Here is a 25037-nt window from a genome sequence, read left to right as displayed (position 1 = left end):
ATACACTGTTGCACATATGAATTCTTAATGCTGTTTAAGAAATGACTTTTTTCTACTTTTCATTAGAGCCCCTTGTTGCCATCCAATCTTGATTTTAGAAATTAAAGCTAACAACCAGATTGAAAGAATCCAGAGAATGACAGCATGGGGCATAGTCTCAAAGCCACAACTAACAGCATGAGGCAAAGCAAACCTCAAGCTCTTCCAGCTTTTAGAGAAGGAAGGGGGAGAAAAAAAGCATTTGCAGGAAAACTCAATTATAACAACCCACAGCTACAGTAAAGTACTTGTGAATGTTGACAGTAAAGCTTTTTCTGCTTAATGTTTTAATTAAATACCTAGAAGCCAACTCTTCTCTTCAGTCAGTGTCAGAGCAGTACTTCTCTATGGATAAATGTTTACAGCAAAAGCTCTGCTGAGGGTTTCAGCAAACAAGTCTCGGAGAACTGAGAAGGCTTTCAGCTGAGGCACTTGAGATCAAGAAAGCACCAGTGATTAGAAACTAGCAGTACAATAACAGGACGATTTAATCCACCCAAATGTCAGTCGCTGGTTTACAAGTTGGCAATCCCATCTTCATCTGCAGACAAAAGGGCACTGGTTAGTCATCTGTTTAATTCTCTTGCTGCAGCATGTCATTTGGATGTTGAAGGAAAATCCCTTGATTCAGTCTGCCATTTTTGACAGTCTCCCTCTAGACCACATTAATAAGCTTTTTAGAGAAGTGAATGCAGAATAATCAGCAGGCAGCCTGCACTCAAAATGGAGACAGAACAGACAGCAGAAATGCCTTCTTCCCTTTGTAGTTACTGTGCATAGGTGACCCTTCTCACACAGAGCAGCAAATGATTTAGACTAAGATTGCCTTTGAAAGCCACAGCGTAATTAACCATTTTATGCATGTGATGTCTGCCTAGCTTGAATATCTGATGCTTACAATGGAAAAAATTCAGCTGCATTTGAGTTAGATTTCTGAAACACACTAACAATAGAGCAGGCAGATAGAAAGGCTGCCTGGCATCCTGGAATACCTGGGGAATTTCACTCAGAAAACAAACACGTTGCTCTTTAATGTAGGCTCACATCTCATTATAAAATCACAAGTGGAATGAGACACACTTTGCCTTTGTAACTGTGTTGCCAGGAGGCAGGTAAGTGTTGTGCTACAGACAGTGCTGCTAAGATCTGCATGATTTTAATACATTTTGAAAGCAAATAATTTGTTAGATAATGGGGGTCTTGCTGTGGATATTTCCTGTTTTTCTCTATTAATAATTTCTCTATTGCCAGCTGTAAATTGAAATTGTCAATAGCTTTGTTTAACCTATTGTGCACTGGCTATTTCTAGGTGCAGCTGAAAAACAAACTATTTCAGGGTATCCTTATTTTGTTCCAGGAAGGATTTGCCGGTAAGGCATTACTAAACACTGAAAACGAGAATGCAGAAACCTTGGAACACTGAGAACTATTTTTATTTCACTTGGAGATGAAGGAAGTAAGCACTATTGAAAATCAACCTCAAGATATGCACATATAGACAAAAAAAAGTGAAAGGGGGTTAAAAGGAGAAGGAAAGAAATGTAATCCTGTGTGATGTTGTAAGATGTAGGTAAGGCTCGGGGAGGATTTTGTCAAGCAGAAAATTGACAAAACCTGCTATTAATTATTGTGCTGATGCTATCAGTGGCATTACCATAATCAAAAAGCGAGGCGTGAGCATAATTCATGAGGTGCTAGGTAGCTTGGGGGTTAAATCACTTATTCTCAAAGGAGATTTTAAGAAAAAAACATAATTAACAGTAAGAGAGAGCACAAAAATTCTTTTATGTAGCCCGTGTAGCCAGTAATATCTCAGTAACAAATTCAGACATACCGGCCTGTTTGTGTGTGAAGGAATAGATGAGGATAGAAGGAGACCTTATTTGTCAGCTGCAGCTACCAGGAAAGAAGACGGGATAACACTTAACCAACTTTTGGTTGTAGAAAAGAAGCTAGGGTATCTTTAAAAAACAATATTCTTGGCACTTTGCAGAAAACTACTAGCATAAAGCCCCTTCCAGGAAGAGCTTATGCTCTAAAGTACCAGAAATCTAGGAAAATAATGTACAAAGAAGAAAAATGATGAATTGATTACTTTTACAAAATGCCTTTTTTTTGTTGTTGTTTTTTCCTTTAGAATAAAAAGTAGCAGCAAAGACCAAGACAAGCAGGCACCACTGTTTTACAACTCCATTCTCAACAATAACATCTTCAAGGGAAAAGGTAGAAAAGAAACTAAAAATAAGACCAGATCATCAGGTTAACCATTTATCTTGACTCATTGCCTTGCAAATTCAAACTATTAAAGAAGCTGAGACAAATTCAATATTTACAGTAGTTGCATGTTAACAAGTCAACATTTACCAACCATTATAGGCAAAGTTGAATAAATAACGCTGAAAGTGTTTGCAAATGTTACTTTGAAGAAAAACATCACATCCACTTTGATTCACAACATATATTATTCACACTGCAAACATTCATGCAAGCAAATCTGTGTTTAGGGTGGTATTGTAATCTTTCAGGCTAACAACTATCTGCATTACTATTCGCTCTGGAGAAAGTCATATAGCAGTGTTAAAACCTCCTGGTTATTCTGAGATTAAAAAAAAAAAAAAAAAAAAAAAAAGCGAAATCACCAGTAATAATCATGTGACTAGTATTGTCACATGTCATTGTCTTAGTTTAGACAAGATAAGCAACAGATTGGGTAGAGTATTTAAGGTGAGTGTCACAACTAGAGGATCTAAAGATTTTTTAATTTGTTTGTTTAGTGTTCATGTTCATGTGGTCAGAATGAAAATGAAACTATACACACTATTTGGATTTGTGATGCCTTTACCACTTTAAGAAGACCATGAAAATCCTTCTCACAGCAGGGGTCTAGGAACAGTGGCCAATGAAGGAAATGGCTGTTTTCCTCCACTGGTAAGCAGAAAGTACTTGTTAATTCCCTATTACAAGACTCTTTTGGCTCTGAGTAATCTTGCAGATTTAAAAGTTCTCTATTTGCAAGGAAATCTTATAGAAAAATATAATATCCCCAGTGAAAACCATTATTGGAAGGCTAGAGGATGAAACTTTTTGTGATTTTATGTGGGACTGCCTGCAAATTCTCAAGATCTATGATACATTGTAATGGGTGAATAAATTATTCATAGAAACATAAAATGGTCTGGGTTGGAAGGGACATATAAAATCATCTAGTTCCAACCCCCCTGCCATGGGCAGGGACACCTTCCACTACACCAGGTTGCTCAAAGCCCCATCCAGCCTGGCCTTGGACATTTCCAGGGACGGGGCATCCACAGCTTCTCTGGGCAACCTGTTCCAGTGCCTTACAACTCTGATCATAAATAATTTCTTCCTAATATTTAATCAAATTTATTTTCCCTCTTTCAGTTTAAAGCCATTACACTTGTCCTATCACCACATGCCCTTGTAAAAAGTCCCTCCCCAGCTTTCTTGTAGGCCCCCTTTAGGTACTGGAAGGTTGCTCAGGCTCCCCAGAGCCTTGTCTTCTCCAGGCTGACCAACCCCAACTTCTGTCTTCCTAGGAGAGAGGCTCCAGCCCTCTGATCACCGTTGTGGCCCTCCTCTGGACTTGCTCCAACAGGTCCATGTCTTTCTTGTGTTGGGGGCCTCAGAGCTGAACGCAGCACTCCAGGTGGGGTCTCACACAAGCTGAGTAGAAGGGGAGAATCACCTCCCTCGACCTGCTGGCCACGCTTCTTTTGATATGGCCCAGGATTCCATTGGCTTTCTGGTCTCCAAGTGCACATTACTGGGTCATGTTGAGTTTCTTATCAACTACCCCCAAAGTCTTTCTCTTCAGGGCTGCTCTCAGTCCTTTCTCCATCCAGCCTGTCATTGTGCTTTGGATTGCCCCAACCCTTGCACTTGGCCTTTTTGAACTAAATTAGGTTTGCATGGGCACACTTTTCAAGCCTGTCAAGATTCCTCTGGATGGCATTCCTTCCCGTCAGCATGTTGATTGGCACACATTGGGTGTCATCCCACTGTGCATGTTGCTGACAAAGATGTTAAACAGCGCTGGTCCCAACACTAACCCTTGGGGAATGCCACTCATCACTGGTCCCCACTTGGATATCGAGCCATTGACCACAACTCTTTTTAGAGTGTGACCATCCAGCCAGTTCCTTGTCCACTGAGTAGTCTGTGCTTCAATAAAAAAAAGTTATACAAAATTGTTATAAATGTCATAATATTCTGATCCATGAAACAGCATTACTTGGTAAATTAAAAACTGAAAATGAAGAATCAATATTAAAGTGAGACTATTGAATAATATAGGAGAGATCTATGCAACAAAGCTAAATGTGAATTTGAATAGTGAAGAACAAAGTTATTTATGCTTTTAATCTGCTGAAAGGGATTGTAGGAATGATTGGTTTTGTATCAAATCAAACTTGTCAGCAGCTGTGGCCTACCTTTCAAGCTAAAATTGTTTTATGCTCCTTCAAATTCAGCTATGACCTCCTGAATGTTTATAAATCACTTTTGTTATCTGTTTTAAAACTAATGCTAGTGAAGTGGCTCTGATTAGTCAATATCCAAAGTCTCTTGGGAATTTTGTACTTGCCCTTCAATAATAATAACACTCTCATCCCTCTGTGCAAAAAAAGCACCATCCCTAGGTCCATTTCTAAGACTGGAAAGAACTAGTTGGATTTTGCTGGTTTTGACTCAAAATGGCCAACAGCACAAGTGGCTGTGTGGTGTTAGGTGATGTGGCATCTTAATGTCTACAGAAGGAGACACCAAACAGATTGTGCAATGTATTTGATGATGTTGGTGACAAAAATCAAACAAGACACCTTTATTTGTATAAGAAAGGTGAAAGCCAGCCAAGGTATGAAAAAAAAGACTACTAGACAAAAAAGCCTTTCAGGGAGTCTTAGGTAGGTAAAGACATCTAAACTAACACGTCCTCTCTTCGTTGCAGTTAAATGCTGCTTTTAAAGCACCAGTAGAGGACAGTTAAGAGTGGTCTAGGACAGCCATTGAGGGAGAAGTATTTAGGAATTTGAGGCCAAACCAGACCAAACCCACACCATTCTTCATGGGCTACTACTGAATTATTTTGAGATGAGTATTACACTTCAAGCTCAAGGTTTCCTGGGCTGTTACTAAAATAATAGAGGTCACTGGAGCAAGCCCTTCCCTGTAATTATGAGATGGCTGTGACGTGTGGAATTAGACTCTATAACTCGAAAGTTATAAAGTAGGTATGTTTATTGCGCGCAGATGCACGGGGGATCGCTCCTCCACAAGCGTGCATGCCCGAAGTGACGAACCATCTCACATTTATACAATGAAACAAATGAATATTCAGTTAACGCCTATACATATTCGTTACCTAAACCCCGCTTCGTATGTTAATTAGCTTATCAGTCCATTTCCTGGAATGTGGTGGTCTTGCAGGTTTGTAGGTGATTCATGTTCTTGTGACCATCCCATCTTATCCAGCAAGGAGACTTAGCACTCCCTCCCTCTAGATAGCATTGGAATATCTCTCATCCTTTTCTCATTCTTTTTTTAATAGCCCCTTTGCTAGAGGAAGAAGGGCAGGCATCTCCTCAAAACTGTAGTTGTCTCCTCAGAGCTGTGTGCCTATGTGACCAGACACCGCACCCATGACTAGTCACCATACCCACATTCCTTGAGCAGACATATACAATCACAATCGATGTCCGTTGTCCCCATTTCACACTATTTCTCCATATCAGCTGTATTTTCATGTCTCCTTAGTCAGTTGATTACAGCAGTTTAGAATGACAGAAACCACTAAAAGAGACAACTGCAAAATCAAATTTGTTTTAGAGGAATATACCTCTAGTTAAACTGATTTTTCCCCATTTACAAATGATCTAAAAGACAGTACTGAAAGCCTGGAATATTGTATGATTCAAGAGCCGTTTTTGACTTCAGGAGACTAAACCAGCAAAGCATAGAAATTTAGTCTCTTTGCTTCATTTCTGCTTTCTTTGTTGCATCAAGTTTAAATAAGAAACCATAAATACTGTTCCTGAAATAAAATCCTCACACAAAAAAAGCCTCTAAGTCTTTGTGAAGTCTAATATCTGCATGCAGTCACATGACTATTCCAAATTACTTGCTGAAGCAGTTGTGAATGCATATGAAATGAAAACCCTCTGTCTTATGCATGATGAATATAAAACGTGCCTCTCTACTTGCTGAATACTTAGAGCCTTAGTTCTCTACTTTTTCTCATTATTGTAATTAAAAATCTTTGAATTACCATTGGCAGAGAGTGTTTGCTAAAACGTGAAGCTATTAGCATCTCTTATACAGGATAAAGCTCATGTGGAGAAATGAATCTTTTGAACAAGATGGTTAGCTGCTGTCCTGATGGTGGTAATCACTGTCTTCAGTGTGACAGTGACTCCAGTTGGATTCACCGAGACTCTCTGAAGTATTTTCTGCTGAATTCTTCCACCCAGCTGGCCCATGGTCCTATGTGATCACTCCAGCACATGCACTATCTGTTGCTATTGATTATCCTAAACTATGTACAAAACACCTCCTAACTATCTTAACTATGTGCAAAGGATTGTCCTACATGGTCATTTCTTTGTCTGCAGAAGCGGTTTCTACGGACTAATTAGAAGTGTGTTATCTGTGTACAGTTTAGGCAATTCTATGGCCAGAACTGTCTGGAAGAGTTTCTGGAATGACCAGGGTCTCTACCCAGGACATTAATCATAACTTTTAAACAAGGAAACGGTGCCCAGCAGTTGGACTATATACTGCAGAAGCTGCCTGTGGGAAGCTCGCAGTCTGTCTGAAATTCTTACCTACGTATTGTAAAAATTGGTCAAATGCTTTGTCGTGAAGGCAACTAGGTATTCAGTCTCACATTAGCCTTTGTCTCACTTTGTCTCACATTAGCCTGTTGTCTCAAATCAGTCCACTGGTTCATCTATGCAGAAGGTAGCTGTGGAACTCTTGGATCACACAGGGAATTAATGAGTAAGTGCATTGTAACCAAGCTGTACTGAAATTGTAACTGTAATGTTCTCCACAACTACAACATTAATTCCAGAGCCACATCAGCTCCCTCCCAGCTGTTTGTTGAACCCAAAGTGGTCATTGCCAGTTAAAGGGTGCTCCACGCTATGAGCATAAGAACTGGGAGAAGCCCCTAACGTTTGAACTTACAGACACCCCATTTTCTCAATATGCTCTTTTCTTTTTTGGAATGATATGGTTTCCAATGAGAATTATAGTTCAGGAACCTTGACGCTACCACAACTCCTGGACCGGTGCTGCTGACCACCTTTTCAATAACCACTTACTTATCAGAAAACTCACCCAGAAATGGGTGTCCTGGTTTGAGTATTAAAGTCAAAAGTTTTGGTCTACCCCTTACATATCAAAAATCTAACCCTGAATCCAGATTATGAACAGTCATCAATCTGGAATGATCACATTTTTCATTTTGGCTTGATCACTAATAAAAAAGGAACTTATGAGGAAAGCCCAGATCCTTGTCTGGTGTTTCAGATATTCTGGTGTAGGATTGGGACTATAGGAATAGAGGGCCTGCAAAAATGGTTCTTTACCTTCCTACATGACATCCTTTAAACTCTGTGTACTTGAAGAGGAATAAAGCTGGTATACATAGTTGAATCCTAATACTCTGCTTTAGATACAGTAAAACAAACCCAAAAGTTTTCAAAAGTGTCTTATGTTTTGGGTGGTTTTGAGTTGGTTTTTTTTTTTTTCTTTCTTTTTTTTTTTTCTGATAGTGCTTAAATCAGTCTGGCATTTATTTTCAACCAACTCTCTTCTGTGTAATGATTTGCAGACTTCATCAAATTAATGGACAGACTAACACAGATGCCATAATGTCAGCCATTGGAATTTCATTAGCAAAATAAGTAATTTGCTATCCTGAGTCATTTACTACCCTTACTATCCTATTACATCCATTTGAGATGCAATCCCTTTGAATTGCAAGTGTACTTGTCCTAGACTGACCTACCACTCAAGTGAGAAACTACTCACCTGAGCAAAACAAATTGGATTTGGTCTGTGTTTCTTGAAGCATCACAGGGAGAGGAGCTGTCTTATGTTTGTTTTTATTTAAAAAAAAAATTATTGATGAGACAATGTTTACAAGTCTTGTTTTGAACTCTTCTATCTGCAACTGAATCAAATCAATGTTGCTGTCTCAGATTGGCTGTTGCTCATTTAACTGTTGCTATTGGCTGTTGCTATTAAATTAATTTTGCATTAATCAATGCCAGGACAGTTTGTTCTGATGGTATATAATAAAGGGAATTAGTCAGTTTTATAATTGTATTGCTGTTTGTTTTGGGTTTTTTTTAGTCTAAGTATTTCATATATAACTAAAAAACATATTTATTAATGAATATTATTTGGTTTTATTGGAAGATTTTCAATTATAGAAAAATAAGTAATGAAATTAATTCAAATGCAGACAAATAAAAAAGAAGCTAATCTTATTACAAATTATACACATAGTCTTAGGAAGAGCAAAGATTACTCTTTCAGGAAGACTGTTATATATCTTGAGATGTCCCCTGCATTTTCTCAGGAAATAATTCCCTGTTCGGTGTAAATGGCATGCTTTAAAAATACAAAGTGTGGTAAAGAACCTTTTAGTAATTTATCTTGGACTTGTATGTCTCTAATTGACTAACTACCTTAACCTCACCTCATAAATGCAAGAAGGATGCTAAGGAACTGACAATGATTTTTCCAAAATCCAAATTGAGAGGAAGATGACTGTGATTAATGTTACCTACTCCCTCTTTCCCATCACACATTTGCAACCTGTATTTTTGAGTGATTTATATATTAAAGTGGCTCCCTGATGTTTACATTTTAACTGAGATCCTGTAGTAGTGTGAAGAAAGAGGCAAGATACTCAAATTTCTGTGGAAACACGACTCTGCAACAAGCAATCTCCTGTCCACAAGGACAAATCCTGACAGAAGGGCACATTGGTGCTTATTGGAATTCAAAACTTAGCACTACCAAAGTGAAGTCAAAACAAAGTTTTCTCCTCAGAAGTTCCCACAGCTGTCCTCAAATTCTCATTCAAATCTGAAGCTGCACATGAAGAACTAGGTTCAAAGGTGTATGAGTAAGTTATTTACTTTCCATGCAAAGAATTGTCAAATAAATGAGAAAGTCAATAAATATATGTGAAAACATATATACACAATTGCAGTAAGAATACTTTTTTTTTTCTTTTTTCTTTTTTTTTTTTTTTCCTGGATAGCTCAGGAAAGTCTCCACTTTACCCTCTAGCAGCATACACTTTTGATGAGCAGAATCAAAAACAAGATAATTTTTGTAGAAAGAAGTGAATTTATTCAGTTTGAACAAATGTGGTAACTGGAAAAAAAGATAAAAAACTTTTAGACGCAGTAACCATCCTTCAGGTGTGAAAAAATATATTCAGTATAATAATAAAATAATAGACGATAATTTTTTTACTTGGAAAGTGATAAACAGCAGCCTACACTTTTCAAGAGGAAACATGCAAGATGATGAGAAAGTTTGTTCTTTCATAGAAATGGTTGCAATAGATGACAGTATCAGAAGACAGGTGTCTGCTGTGTAATGTGTGAAGTTATGACTGATTCAGCAAAAATGAATGCATATGAACACCTCTGAGCTGCTTGATCTCTGAACAAGGTGAACTGCTAATCCATGAACTGTTCTGAAGTAGAGGTGTTTAGATGTTCACATGTTTACAAGACTCAACAATAACATTCAGAGACAATATGGAATCTGGAAAAAGGGGAAGGAATGAAGGCTGATATAGTCCTGATGTGGTGCTACAGCTTGGGAAATGCTTAAGATGACTATTAATATTACATATTACTGTTACTAATTTATTTTTTTTCTCAAAAGAGGTTTTTTTATAGTGCCAGCTGTAGAAATGAAATACCTCAAGTGGAACCCAAGCATCTTTGATGCCTTGCATCTTCCATATCAGTAATAAAACAAAATAAAGAAGGTATAACTATTCTCTGAGCTCTCAGGATGGAAATTTTGCTTATCATAACTAAAGGCTATGTTCTCACAGTGTGTATTAAAGGGTCATAAAAAGCTGTTGATGAGACTCATGTTTTCTTTCCTTACTTGAAAGTAGTTATGAAAGCAATATGTGCACAGATTTTTAATATAAAATACCTTTTCCACTTTACAGCTAACACAATAAGGAATGAGTAGCCGTTTACTTGATGGCTCAAGCTGCAAATAAATAAGAACAGATCCCACTTTTATTTAGCTTATCTATAGTATAGCATGAGGCATAGAGACATTTAAGCAGATTACTGTTAATACAGGAGTATGTATGCTTAATTTCCTTAACTACAGTATACTAGATCAAGCTTTATTCTGTGATCCTTCCACTGTGTATAACATAATAATAATGTGCATGCAAGTAGAACTGACTAAGTCATCTAATTCAAGCAGATACACAGAACTGCACAGGGGCTTTTTCATTATCTGAAAAGAAAATGATAAAGATATTCTAACCTGGCAAATGTTAGTATCACAAGGTGTTATAAATAGCACAGATATTTTTAATTGCTCAGATCTCAGCCAAAGACTTAAATTGAGCTTGACTGATCTGTTCTTCTTTAGGCATATTTATGAGAATACAGACAATTAAATGATCAAAGCAGAAAAAAACTGATGAAGAGGTCTTTTCTAGTCAGGTATTAAATTTCTAGGATGACCTTTACAGTCAAAATATTGAAGTTTTATGATATTAGAAAGATGCCATGCCAGCCAAAGAGAGTATGCCATTTTCAAACAAGAGAGAAGTCAAGATTAATTTTGCAATCAAATAGTCTTTATTTAGAGAATAGATCTATACTATTTCTTTGAATATACATTAAAATATTACATAAATATAGTATAGGCTCTATGCTATGCTTCCAAACTACCAAAACATATTCCTCCAAACATATGGTCAGTGCTGTTAATGGTGCTAAGATACAGTGTTTTATGTTGAAGATATGGATCAAAGTTTATTTTTCCTACATATGACATTGGCATTCATGTTTTCTGGGCTAATCTGCATATCACCAGGAACTGCTGTCACTGGTAGCAGGGGTGTTTTAGGTGCTGATGAAAAGTTTCCCAGTCACACAGAAGAGAACCTAGTCTTACTCTTCACGAGTTCTCTAATCCCTCAGGAATATAATTGTAGTGGTGAATCTATTCAGTTCTTTCTTAGTGTTGCTGAAAAAAGAAAGTTTTATTACGCTGAAAAAAAATCTTATTGACTTAAATGTTCTGGGTGAGCAAGATAGCTATTTCAGTAAAAAATATCAATAAAATTGAAATTTATTTAAATCTAAGGGAAGGTTTTTTATTTTTTTTTTTTGTTGTTGTAGTTCTGAAACTGAAGAACACTGGTTATTTGTTGCAGCCCTATCAAAACTAGCCAGCTGCAACAAGGCTTTTACCACCCCATACCAGGTTAACTTCAATAAGTAGTCCCCGCACAGCCACCAATCCCACACAAGGTTTCAACAGTTGATCTACTGTCTGTGCTGCTTCTTCAGCCTCCTCAGGCCAGTCCACCCTGCTTCTTGCCCCTACTGCATCCAGATTCTCTCTTCATCTGGGCCCCTTTCTTCTCCAGGGGGGTGGTCTATCCTACATCTGGGATGCTGGCTCTCCTCCCTCTGCCTCTTGCACATCTCTCTTCACCCAGGACTCCCCTTCCCTACCCCTTAGAGCTATTTAACTACTTAGAAGGAACCAGCCACAGCTGCACCTTACCCACATCAGCCAACCCACCACCCCTGAAGCCAGCCCACAGCTGTATATTATCAATGTTAATTAACCCAGCTTCATTCCTCTACAATTCCTCTACAGTTATTCATACAACCTTGCTGTTATCAGCTTTATTCCACTGAAATAAAACGTGAATGAACAAATGTGTAAAAGAAAGAGCACTTTACTTAGGCCATTCTTTACAGAAATTATAGAAGGGGAAAAAAACCCCACACCACTCCTTTGAACACTAGTTGCTGTGGAACCTCAAGTTGCAAACACACCAAACTAGCATATTTCCATTTCTCACTCACTTAAAGATGAGTTTTGATCTATGGGACCATATTGTCATCTAAATGTCTCATAAACAGAGGGTGAAAGGGTAAGATTAGAGGAAATGTTAAGTTGTACCGTAACTTTGGAGTATCTGGGAATAAAGGGAGTTGTACTGCAGGGAATGACTGTAGCAGGCCAAGAGGCTTCCTGATCAAATACATGTTGACAGATTAACTAACACAGTAACTGATGCATTCTTTTTCTTTTTACTTTTTTTTTTTTTTTTAATTTGAAGGTAAGACTGTGCCAACCAAGTCCCACAAAAACCTATAATAAAATATTAAAATGCAGAATGCATGCACCGAAATCCCCTGAACTTTGTCATAGTAAATGCTCAAGTCTTTGAAAATGACATTTAATACAAGCACTTCTGAGAAGCCAAACAATAGTTCTAGAAATAACTTCACCAATAAGAAGCCCTTTCTGAGAACCTACAATTATATTTATATCTATAAATACTTATATGTTTAAAATGATTAATTGACAAATAAGGTACCAGGAAACTAGGAGAAGGGTAGGATTTGGCAGAAACATGGCAGCTACTTTGTTTCATGAAATATGTATCTTGAGGCAATATCAAAAGGAATAATGTCAAAATCATATCAGCTTAATGGAAATCAAAACACTGTACTTGTCTCCTGGGACACTGCAAATGGCTCTGCAAAACTTTTCTGACCATATCAGGAAAAGAAACCCCCCACAGTGTTGTTGAGATTTTCTCCTTAACAGAACTAGAACAATTTAAAAAAGAATTTCCCTTGTGCCCTTCTGAATTCTTATAAGTGTCTGGTAAAGAGCCTAGAGATTCAGAAAGTATAGGGCATGCAGGATAAGAGGGATGAACACCATCTTAGTCAGGTGTCTGGGAAGCTGTGCAGGGAGAAAATGCTTACTAAAGCCTTCTGAGATACTGTGCAGTCTGCTAATTCAAAGAACTGTTTTAGAAACTTGTTTGGTATTTTAATTTTATGCTTATAAGTTTCAAGCATAGACTGTCAGGTACAAGATGAATTCCATTACCAAGAAAAATGCAATGCTCAAGTGTTATGAAAGGTTATACATCACACACATTCCGGTATATACAAACATTTAAGTAAAACCACAAGAACTTATGAAAAAGCAAGCTACATCAAATTATGTGGAACTCCTACAAAGCATGATGGGTGTAAAAAGGAGAGGAAGTAGGAGAGGTGACTGTTTGGGGAGGTTGTGTAGTCTGCAAACACAGTACCCTTAGGAACTGGTTGGATTGTCACATGTAGGGAATGGGTTTGATCTGCCCTTCCTTAGTCAATAATAAAATAGGAGACAAGTATTACTACTTATTTTGTCACAACATGTTTTGTTCTTGACGTTAATTTGGGTCAACATTACATTCCAGCAGAGATCCTCCCAGTCGGGACTTCCCCGTGGGTTACCTAAAGAACCTGGCAAGGAGCTGCTGCAGCTCAAAGGTGTAAGGGCTGTGGAGACCTGAGTAATACATCATTTCACCTCCTGTGACTGTAGGCTAAAACAGAAAAACAAATGCACGCGCAGCTGAAGGTCACTTCACTTTGGACAGATAACGAGCAGCCAGGGAGCAATTCTACTTCGGAGTTTGTCTCAGGACTTCTCTTCAGGATTGTCTCCAAAGCAGACCCTATTATTTTGTGGGAATCATGAAGATGAGGGCAAGATTTTTCAAAGTACATATGTTGTGTAATGAACAGCTCTGATTACCTCTGATCCTACTCTGGAAATTGCTTGACTGTTTTCTTAATTTCACTTTTAATGTACAACTTATCTGTGATGAGCTCAGTAACAGACATAAACTAAACCCCTCCAACATTTTAGGAGTAGAGAGCACAGTCTTCCCTTTTAGTTGAAGGAATTCTGTGTTATCAGAGTAAAGATATCTTACTTCAAGAACTATTGTCAACAGTAACCCATGTAGGGCAATTAAATTGTCCAAGGAGGTTCCTATACTATAAAAAAAGCTGGTCCTTTTTTCCACCCAGGAACAACTGTAAGTCAAAAGTACACTGCAAAATAACCCTATATCTTTACATTCCCTATTTACCCCATGCTTATTATCCAGTTACTGATTCCTCCTCCTTATTCTTTAAATAGAGTTGTCCTGGGGAACCTACCATCTGCCTGATGTAAACTGCCCCGTTAATTCTCACCTGGCTACAGCTGCAAAACAGATGAGAACAAGGAGACAGAGTTAACAAATGAGTCCTGGTAAAGATCTCAGCAGGGTGTCTCTTTCAATTCAGACCACGTTGGTAGTTAGTATGACAACAAGCTGTTACCACCAAATGATTTCAGTTCCTTAAGTATAATGAGTCCCATGTTCTCAGTATGCTTTAGACTGGACAACTTAAATTAGTATTGTGTTTCATAACTCCTGATGTATTTTACAAAATTCCATGTAGAATTTTCACTGAATAAGGCTTCAACGTGGAAGCAGCTAATTGTAATGGAAAATCCAATTAGTGAGCTGTCAATACAGCAAAAAGCGGAAAAAACCCCCCAAAAAACCCCAAACCCAAACCAAATATAAATATGAAAAACTTTGGGGTTTAAATATCCATTAACTTCTTGAAAGTAATAAGGTTTAAAAGGAAAGTTATTTGCATCAATAGAATATATTGCAGAAATTCTAATTTTATATTTTACCTGTTTTCTTGCTGCTAAGAGTAATATAAAAACTGAGATAATGACATTCATGTGGTATATGAAAGTTGTTACACAGGAAAATGTCAAACGAATTCGTTCAAACAAATGCACATCATTAACAAGAATTAGAACTGCTAATAAAGAGTCACAATAAAGAAAATCCATGAAGCATGGAGGGTGAAGTATGAAGAAGCTGGAGCACGTCTGAAATTTAAAAGAGCAGAAATTCAGCTTCTTCAGACTGAGTTATATGTGGTTATACAAGTCTTAAAAAGGTTCTTAAAATGATCCTTTGGGAAAGATTAAGCATCCAAGTTAAAACTTTAGAAGTTATTAATCTGGTTTTGGACTAGTGTCTATTTTAGAAATGACTGAGAGCTTAGATATGCAAGATTTTGAAGGGGAAAAAGTAGCATTCACATGTCAGATTAATAATCTGTACCCTTATGCATATTCATACCACCTTTCACTGCCAGTGAACCTCGCATTAGTCCTGTATAAAGGCAGTGGCACAAACACATTTCCCTCAAGTTAGTTGAGCTGTGGCAACTTTTTGTATCTAAGGCATTAGCCACTGAATTACTATCAAGTTTAGGTGACCATAGTCAGTTTAGATACAGCAGTGACTTCCCCTTCTATCACTCAACTCAGAAGGATGTGATAAGGGTGGAGAGAAGGAAGGAAGACCACATTGTTCTGGGAATGATTTCTAGTTAGCACAGGCTGGAGTCATCATCGTGGATCTTCTCCAGCACCAGATGAGAAGCAGCAGTAAGAAGCTTGTGGGATGAAAGGGATTGGTAATCTTGAAGGCTTTAGATGGTCTTATGAGTTACTTGTTAAACAATTACATAGTTACTAAGGGTTTAACTAACACAGTGAAGAGAGCTGAAGGGTTTAAGGGAAATTTTCTGTGAAAGCTAACGTTTAAATAAGGCTGCAGATTGACTGACTGCTGCTGGCCATTTAATAGGAAAAGAGTGCATGGTCATATGGCACCTGCATGTATCCCTCTCACAAGTCACGTGGCAAATTTTACTTTGTGATAAATTTGACTGTTTTATAGAACTCTTTCTTATGCTGTGGCTGAGACTTAGAAACTCTCCTTAGAGACTCCTCCTTCTGGAAGGCAGACTGTTTGTGGACACTATGACAAATCCTTTCAAGAAGTGACATCCCAATGAATAAACATGTAGAACCCCTGAAATGAATAATGTGAGAATCTACAGTCATTTCCCTCTTGAAAAAAAACCAGGAGCACAACACTTGAAGTTGCACGCATTCTATTCATACCACAGTCAGTTACCTTTGAGCTTTTCTTAGCGTACTTTGGGTAGGAGGCACTACTCAAAAGGTGCCGTTTATGCATCCATCTTGTACAGAATTTTGGGGTGCTTCTGCTACTGCCCTTTAAGATGACAATTCCCTCAATAAGAGCTTTGGGAAAACTATGCCATCTAGCATTCTTGCTTGGGTGAGTAAACCTTCATGAAAATTGGTGATGCTGAATAGGACATTCTGGTTTTAGGGAATGCTTTTGAGTCTACCAGAGGTAAGTCTGCTAATGCAGTAGTACTCTATGGCAACTCATCCTTATTATCTAATCTCATGACATTTTGAAAATAAATATTTTTATGAAGGTCTGCTTCTTGTTTTCTGACTGGGGAACTTCCTCTTTATTTCACATATGGAGAGCATTTCTCAAAATAATCTTCTTTTCCCTGCTGATTAAACTGAACAATAAACTAATTAGGAGGTTTTGAAAGTTCTGTTTTTGATGTTAGCTTTGGAAGTTATTCACTACAGGAGGTGATAGGATAGTGAGGGTGCTTCTGAGTCATCCCCAATGCCCCAACTGCTATGCAGGATATAAAAGACATGTGCAGAAGAGAACTAGTCAGATTTGGAACCTACTTTTACATCACTGTTATCCCTGAGATGACCTCAATTCATTAAAAAAGTTATTTCTTGGGAAGTGTCTTAAAAGGTTGTTTGAACTTAAAGCTCAGGCTCTGTTGGTATTCAGACCATACCTATTCTCTACATTATTTGGGGCCATGCTTTGAAGTTTTCTTTTTCTCCTGGGTATTCCAGCTAATATAGTTCATTGCAAAATGAGAGCACAGAAAAATACAGTATCATCATATTACTTGTCGGAGACTTGTAATGCTACAAGAAACTTTAAAAGAAAATTTTTCTTATCAGACATTAATACATAGCTGTAAATAAAATCTGGAAGACAACAACTTGATAATTGTTTTAACTCAATATTTTCTTTTGTTGTGTCTTATGACACATGCATTGCAGATCACATTCATTAAAAATCTGTGTTTTGTCTTTTTGCTATGTGTCCATTATTTAAAAGCAGCAGTATTTGCCAGTGGAATAAGTCAAGAAAGTATTTAACCAGATTCACCATTCCTATTTTCCATACTTACTCTCTCAAGTTTCATACATGTGCACACACACAATTACACATTTTCTGTGTCACTCTGCTGCAAAGAATGGCAGGAAATTTGCTGCTGGGTGGCAGAATATGCATGTCTCTGCCCTAACCAGTCCCAGTGACTTTGGAAAATGCATTTGAATGATGCTTGGGAGAAAACTCAGCTTGTTCTTTCAGACTGTCCTGAGTTCTTTATTTTTCATCCTCTCATCTGTTTCATCTTCTAGTTGATCCTTATCACATTTCATAATTTGACATGATGCATGAAGTTCATTGCAGGCTGTTAAGGTAGGTAGGCAATTTAAACAACTGGTTTCACTCAACAGAAAATTTGAAAACAAAGTAGATTGGAAAGTCATTTTGCAAATACAATTATTTTGATAAGGAACAGTTTTTAAATAGAGATGGTCATTTGCTTGGGCTTCCTCCAGAATGCAAGAGAGCTCTATAAGATCAAAAGACCATATGTGCATCAGTTTCTGTCGCTTTCTCTTTTTCTTCTAATCAGATCACCCAGAGGACCACTGTTTGCTCCTTTCCTTTGCTGAAATCTTGGGTTAAAATGTCATGAAGAAAACTCCCTTACACGTGATACACCATTCCGTTTTGTTAATCTTTGCTGCTCAGCAGAGTCCAGTCAGATCTAACTCTTCAGGCCAGTGGGCTTACAGTAGTAAACTCAGTCTTCCTTCTGTTTCACTTTGCCCTGGGGACAGACCCAACCAGTAAAGGAAGTAACACAATTCATCCCAAGACACCTGTGCTAAGCTACTCGTGAAATTCATGCTGTCCCTTCTCATATTCATGCTGTCCCGTGGGAAAGGCCCTTCTAAAAGCATTGCTGGAGATAAAGCATGAAATAGAAATGCCTGTAGGAGGAAATGCCAGCAGAAGAGGCTGCAAAGCCAAAGAAAACAAGAATGAGCTCAGCTCAAAAGGATCTTCTTTCTTGATGACTGAGGAGCTCTGTGGCCAGTGGAAGACTGTGCCAGGCAGGCAGGTGGCAGTGGAAGCAGGAGAATTGTCTGTGTATCAATGCCTCAGCAGTGTCTTTAAAGGACAAGTAGTCCTTTATAGCAATTATCTGATCCATGCTAGAAAACTGGATTTGGATAGGATGTTAAGTAATTCAAACATATTTTACTATGTCAAGATCTACCAAAATGTCTGTTTTTCTGAGAAATATTTGCAAGTGAGAAATATTAACTATGTCAAAGAGTCTCAATCAAGTCACTGCTCAGCAGCCATTGGGGTTTTTTAAATAGATATCATAACATACTTTTTTTTAAATACATTGAGATGTCTTGTTTTTACTGCTAAGCAGCACTATTTTGGAATTAATATGATTTGTTAGAGTTTCCAGGTTTGGAATATTTTTGTAAAGGTTGGCTGTATTTCTAGGTTCAGAAAAAAGTGTCCAGGGGTTCTATTTAAACATCTATTAAAATCCCTACGTCTCATCTTCAAGCACATGCAGTATGTTTTGAGGGAGTTATTTTTATTGCTTCTAAAATATTTGTTATTACATTTTAAAGGCAATTTATATTTTATTATTATGTGCCATAATGACATCTGTTGCAGCAGAGTGAGACAAGATCAGACAGAAATCATTAATATTTCCTGGATTCCAAGCTGAAACTCAGAAATATCAACAATGCTTCATTAGTTTGAGTGCTTCTGTCTTACAATATTTTAGCAACTTCATACTAAAAAAATCTGAATGTGCAAGCACCTATAATGAAAAAATTGAAACTAAAATAAAATAAGGTCTGTGTATATGTGTGTGCATGTGTAGAGTGGTGTTTTGGAAAAACAGAATTAGGGAAAATAGAATAACATTTCATGTAATGACTGCAATTAATAGTGTCTATGTGAGGAAAAGATGTGAAGACAAACTGAATATGTGGGTGTTTCTGCATGTAAAAAAGAGGAATGGAGATTATAAACTGGATAAAAAAAAAAATCTACTGCCATCAGCACTGAGGAGAACTGCCAAAGATGCCAGCTTCATCATTTACTGCAGCTGTGCACCTGCAAATGCCACCTGGATTGTCTGTCACTGCAGCAGTTTCAGAAAGATCTGAATATTCAGCCAGTAAGTATTCTCATGTTTTATCTGCTAAACACTCTAATTACTTTTGCTGCTAATAAATGGCAGAGAGAAAAAAAAAAGCCTCTAGGATTTGGCTTTGTGAGCAATAGGGGTTGCAGTGGTTAAGAGTAACTTAATCTACTGCGCCAACAGATGCATCAGTAGACTGCATCAGGCAATCAAATAAGGATTAAAGAAAAAGTCATATTGGCTTTAATTTTCTTAGATTGACTTCTTGGCATACATTGCAGAAAACAATTAATTCAGGCAGTTTCTAACAAAGAATAACCTCAGAAAGTTTAGTGCTTACCATCAGTCCAGCTGAAATGCAACTTTCATAAAGTTTCTTTTAAGTTTCCTGTCATCAGAAAGGGATATAATAATACATCACTGTTTTTCTCAGGGAATAGCTGTTATTATATATTAATACCATTAGCATTCAGAAGAAAAAGGACAAGATGAAGCATCACTACTGTAGACTTAGATAAGGTACTGAAAGCTTTTGAACGGTGGAAAAGAATTAGAGAAAGTAGGGGCTAATTATCAAATCACACAGTTTGTGGCACTGGCTCTGTGATTCCAGAATATCTGGATTTAAAACAAATGAAGGACAATTTAAAAGGGAAGACCTGAAAAAATCATAAGACTATGCCTACATTGATGCAGTTAATCTTCATATTGCTCTGAGACGACCTTGCTCTGTAAATCTCCATAGTTCAGTCCATTGGCCATTCATCTTGAAAGCTCTGCTAAGTTTCTGAGGATGAGGTGATCCCTGCTTCTCTTTTCCACTGCTTCTATCCACTGTAGTCATTTTTATCCACTGTGGTCATTTTTTTTTGCAAGGAATCACAGACTCAGAAGCAGAAATAAACAGTCTACAGCCTGTTTCCTAAGAGAGCCACAGAAATGAACCTAAGACTCTGTGCTTAAGGAATTAGATTTATACTCCAGGAATGTAGAAGGGTGGTTATCGTGATGACAGCAAAAAGAGTAGGAAGGTTCACTGTTGTGAAGGACCTTGAAGACATCATGAAGACTGTGTAGTACAGAGAGGGAAATGCAGAACTTAGTGGAGAATACAATATGATAAGATCATCTCAGCAATTATATTTTTTGTGGTCTCCAGTCTATTTCTGAGGGTCATAAGGAAACCACATGCAGTACCAGTAATCATGATGAAAGGAGATTAGGACACAGATAAAGGTTTGACCTGTCTTGAGAGAGCCCAAAACTGGTTAGCATGTAACTAAAGGGGTAATAGCCAAGCACCCAGATGGTAGAGGGGTTATGGAAAGGAATCAGTTTGTATAATAAGGTATCAATACTCAGGTCATTCCTTAGGTTATGTCTCAGGCCTGCTGAAGTCTGTTAGAAAGATCTGAGTTTTAAAATGTTATGGAAGAAGCAGTAGGGTTTATAGACTAAACACTTACTAAGCAAGAAAAGAAAAGGAGGCAGATGGCCTCAGTGTTATGGGGTGCAGAAACAAATGAAGTGTATATTGTTAAGCATATCATGGAGCCTGTGAAGAGGCTTGTGAACTCTTTTTGTTCACCCAAATTCAACAGGAGGTTTTGAGTAAGATTGAACAAGGATGCTTTTCTGTGTGAATCTTTCACTAGAGCTGTGTTTGTCATAGGGAGTGGGCTACACTTAGACAGTACTTGTGGTAGACACTAAACTTCAGGTACAAATATTACTTAACAACCAAAATCATTTCACACATTTGAATACTTGTTTTTATTGAATAAGGAACATAGGAATGTTACTACTTCACATGAAAGCTGCTGCAGCATTTAAAATACAAGTATTCTGCGTTGTGTGTGCTTGGATAGCTTCTATGCATTGTCATATAGTGCCATCCAGGTGATTTCTTTCCATTTTGTCATATATAAAAGCAAATTACATTTTAAGTAATTTTTTGTAATTTTGCTTTGCAATGTTCTTAGCAGAAGACAATAAACCAGGAGAAAATCAACATGAACAGTTTTAACATATGTCTTTGGGGACAAATGTGTCCATTGCATAGTCAGAAGGGGCAGCATAAAGTGATGTTTTCTTCACAATTACCTACATGATGAAGAAATTTCTTTTGGAAGATATAACTTCTCTTCCCATGGGTATGTATTTGACAAGCATTATCTCTACAAAAGCCTTTGCATTCCCTCTAGAAGACAAACTGCTATTGGTTTGGTGTAAAGAATCAGATTTTACTTTATTCCTTGCTGACATAAAGACATATGACCCAATCTAGTAAACAAACCTAATTGAGAGCTAGCTGGGAATTCACCATTAAAAATCTTTTGCAGGTAAAAAATATGTCCTTTACAAAATCTGGATGTTCCCTTCCCAGCTTATTAATTAAAAAAAAAAAAAAAAAAAAAAAAAAAAAGTATTCATTGTCCATGGTTTTTTTTTCTGTTTTGAAGAAATAATGCTGAGCTGCTCTGAACTGAAACATTTCATAGATTCACTCAGTTCCAAATAAAAAAATATTGAAATATTTGCCATCTATATAATCTGGGATTTTCTGTCATCCATATACAGAAAAAAGCATAAACACCTCTTTTCATCTTAACTATGTGTAGGTAATATGTCCTTAACAGATTGCACACATTTTTTAACTTAAAAAAAAATTAGTATCAGAAAAGTGTTCAATGTAATTTTGGTTTCTTCTACTATTTTTGGCAGCTTAATAAAAGCTGGAGATCCATTGCCACATGAAAACTAGTTGTTCAGAGAGTAAAGTTGGGGAAAACCTGAATTACTTCAGTGTTCTATAGCCACTACTTGCTAGGTATGACTTTGGACACCTTACAGCTTTCTTATAGCATGACAGCTGTATCAGGAGTCTGCTCAAATATGCTAAATCTGGCTGACCTGTATAATGATCATTCGAATGCACAGCTATGGTTGAAAGGGTCTTGCCATGAATTCATAACGAGGAAAATGAACAAGAGAAGAGTTGAGCAAATTATTTGCTTTTTATTCTTACTTATAAAACAAGTAAGGAAACTATTTGACTTCTTAAAATGCAAGGTTTTAAAAAATATTCATAATTTAATCTGTGTATCCTTACTGCTAAAATATTAAAATTCAGTAATTATCCTGCATAACTTCCTGAAATGTATTCCACTATGAAAAAACATGCAAAAAAGTGAGTGAAATTTTCTTAAACAAAGAACATGCAAGTGGAAGAATACAAAGTGTGAAAAAAGAAAGCATTTATTTTTCTTCTACCTGCTCTCCCTTCGAACCGTTAATATATAGAAAAATATTAAATTATTTTTCATAGTGCTTTTCTGGCTTTTTTGAACTAAAAAATAGATTTAGGGAGACAATTTTTGATTTAGGGAGACAACTCCTGTACACTAAAACTCTGGTTAGAGGCAAAGAGAAAACACACTTTATGTGTAAAGCCAATTTCTTTTTATTAGCATACTTGAGATCTCACCAGTCCAATCAAAGAATTACCATTAGTCCAGGTACCTCATTCTACACAGAATAACTACTCATTACTACTACGTAGATAAAAAAATAATTACTGTCGCATATGAGGATAAACAAAAGTAAACAACCTAGGCATTTAGCCACCTGGTCATTAGGAAAATTGCTGTTGCAGCTAAACCAAGTGAAAACTGCAGCAGCAGGCAGGTTAAGTTCAGACACTGTAAGCCTGACAACCCTCAGTCTTGAGTCCTTGCAAACTCAGTACAAAGCCTGTGTCCTGTGACTACCAATATCAACAATGTATCCCTGGGCTTCAATGTTTCCTCTCTGATTGGCAGAAATGAGATGTCCTTGTCACTTGCAAACACATTTTAATTATGTGGCACTGAAGCACTATCAGCCAAAGTTATTATTTTCTTTATAATCTTAAATTGACCCAGATTTCTGTTAGTGAATCACTCAAAACCTCAGCCCCTAATGTTCAATGTGAAATATAAAAGGTTGAAATATCATCATATAAATGCTTTCTTCAGTAACACCGTGGTCACTTTTTGCGCTCCTGGTGTATAATAAAGAAGTTTAATGGCACTTCTTCTCAGGTAAAATTTAACAACTGGTTTTCTTCCTAGTTTGGTCTCTAATTTAAATGATGATCTTCCTTTCTTAAGAAAAGTGCAGTTGGATTAAATCTGTGTAACTGGTAATGTGTGCAATGGGGACATAAAGGTAAAGAAAAGAATAGCTCTGCCCTGTCTCCTCACATATGCACTCACTCAAGATATCTTTTCCTCCTCCCACTTCATATACATAGCAATGACAGCAAACATTTTTCTTTGGCTTTGAATACATTTCTGAGTCATGACACATGTTAATTCACTTTCCTATTCCTGCCACAGTTGCTCCACTTCATGTTTTCTCCTATTCCCAGGCAAAGCCAGGAAGTTATGAGGCAGCTTAGTCTGAGGGCAAGTACTAGTGAAATAAAGTTTTCTGCTTATTGTGTTTAAATAATGCTAATGTTGCAATTACCTCCTAATAAAACACTAGAAACTCAGGATTTCCACTGTTAAATGTGAAATAACCCAAAAGGTGTTAAGACATGGAAATATTTTTTGTTATAATTTCTTATAATATAATATTATTGCCAGAATTAAGGTAAATACTTTTTAAAATGACATCATACAATGACAGCAAAATTAAAGAGGTTGTTTGCTTGTTTTTAATCCCAGTGAAGATTAAAATAAAATTTTAAATCACACTTGCTATTCCTTCTTCAAATGTTTCCCTTATCTGCTTTACCACGAGGCAGAATTCAGAGAAGAAATAAAGGTTTACTGGTAAGTGACACTATACAGTGACCCAGAGAACTGGTAAAGGCTCACAGAGAAGTGTCAGCCTCTGAAAATCAGTTCTGAGGTTCAATGCCTACTACTCACATGGATCCACCAAAAAGGTTGATGAATATGTAAAATATGCCCCAGCACCTGTTTGCAGTAGTAATCACTCACTTTAAATCCTCTCTGCCAGTTACCTATTTACACTCATGTCTATACTTCTTATGATAAAATACAGATGTCTTTACAGTTCTGGTCAGAAAGTGTTGACTTGGCCTTCAGTAAATGTTCATTCTCTTGAACAGTTATTCAAATGAAATGTTTGAAGTTGGTTTTAGTTTTCTACTACTAAAATATGGGAGTAAGACAGTCTCGAAATCTACGTGACAGAATTTCTATTTGTCAGGCACATCCTGAGGCCCTGAGCATGTGCATCAGTCACAGCCACATTGCAAATGGGTGGGTCTGACTGATCGTGATCGAGTAAAGTGCCAGCATAACTGAGTAAGATTGAAGATGACTACACCGATATGCTTGAATTGGCATTAGTATTAATGACCAAGACAGCACATATCTTGACATGAGTAAGTGGTCACAGCCTGGGAGTGTGGAAGGGAATATAAGCTCACACGACTTCGTATAACTCTGCATGGGTGTACGTGTGACACATGAGTGATTACTGGAAGTCAGTATTGGTGGGTGGGAGTAGCAGAGTGTCACTTGATATTATAAATAAGTATCCCTGACAATAGGCGATTTAGTTTCTGCCTAAAGATTTCCTGTTGGTAGGGAATAGCCTACCATCTACCACTGACAGAATATCTAGTCCCTTCGGGCAATTACCCACTACTTTCCATTA

Source organism: Falco naumanni, chromosome 4 (assembly GCF_017639655.2).
Source record: "Falco naumanni isolate bFalNau1 chromosome 4, bFalNau1.pat, whole genome shotgun sequence".
NCBI classification, from domain to species: Eukaryota; Metazoa; Chordata; class Aves; order Falconiformes; family Falconidae; genus Falco; species Falco naumanni.
This window is presented reverse-complemented; position numbering follows the sequence as displayed.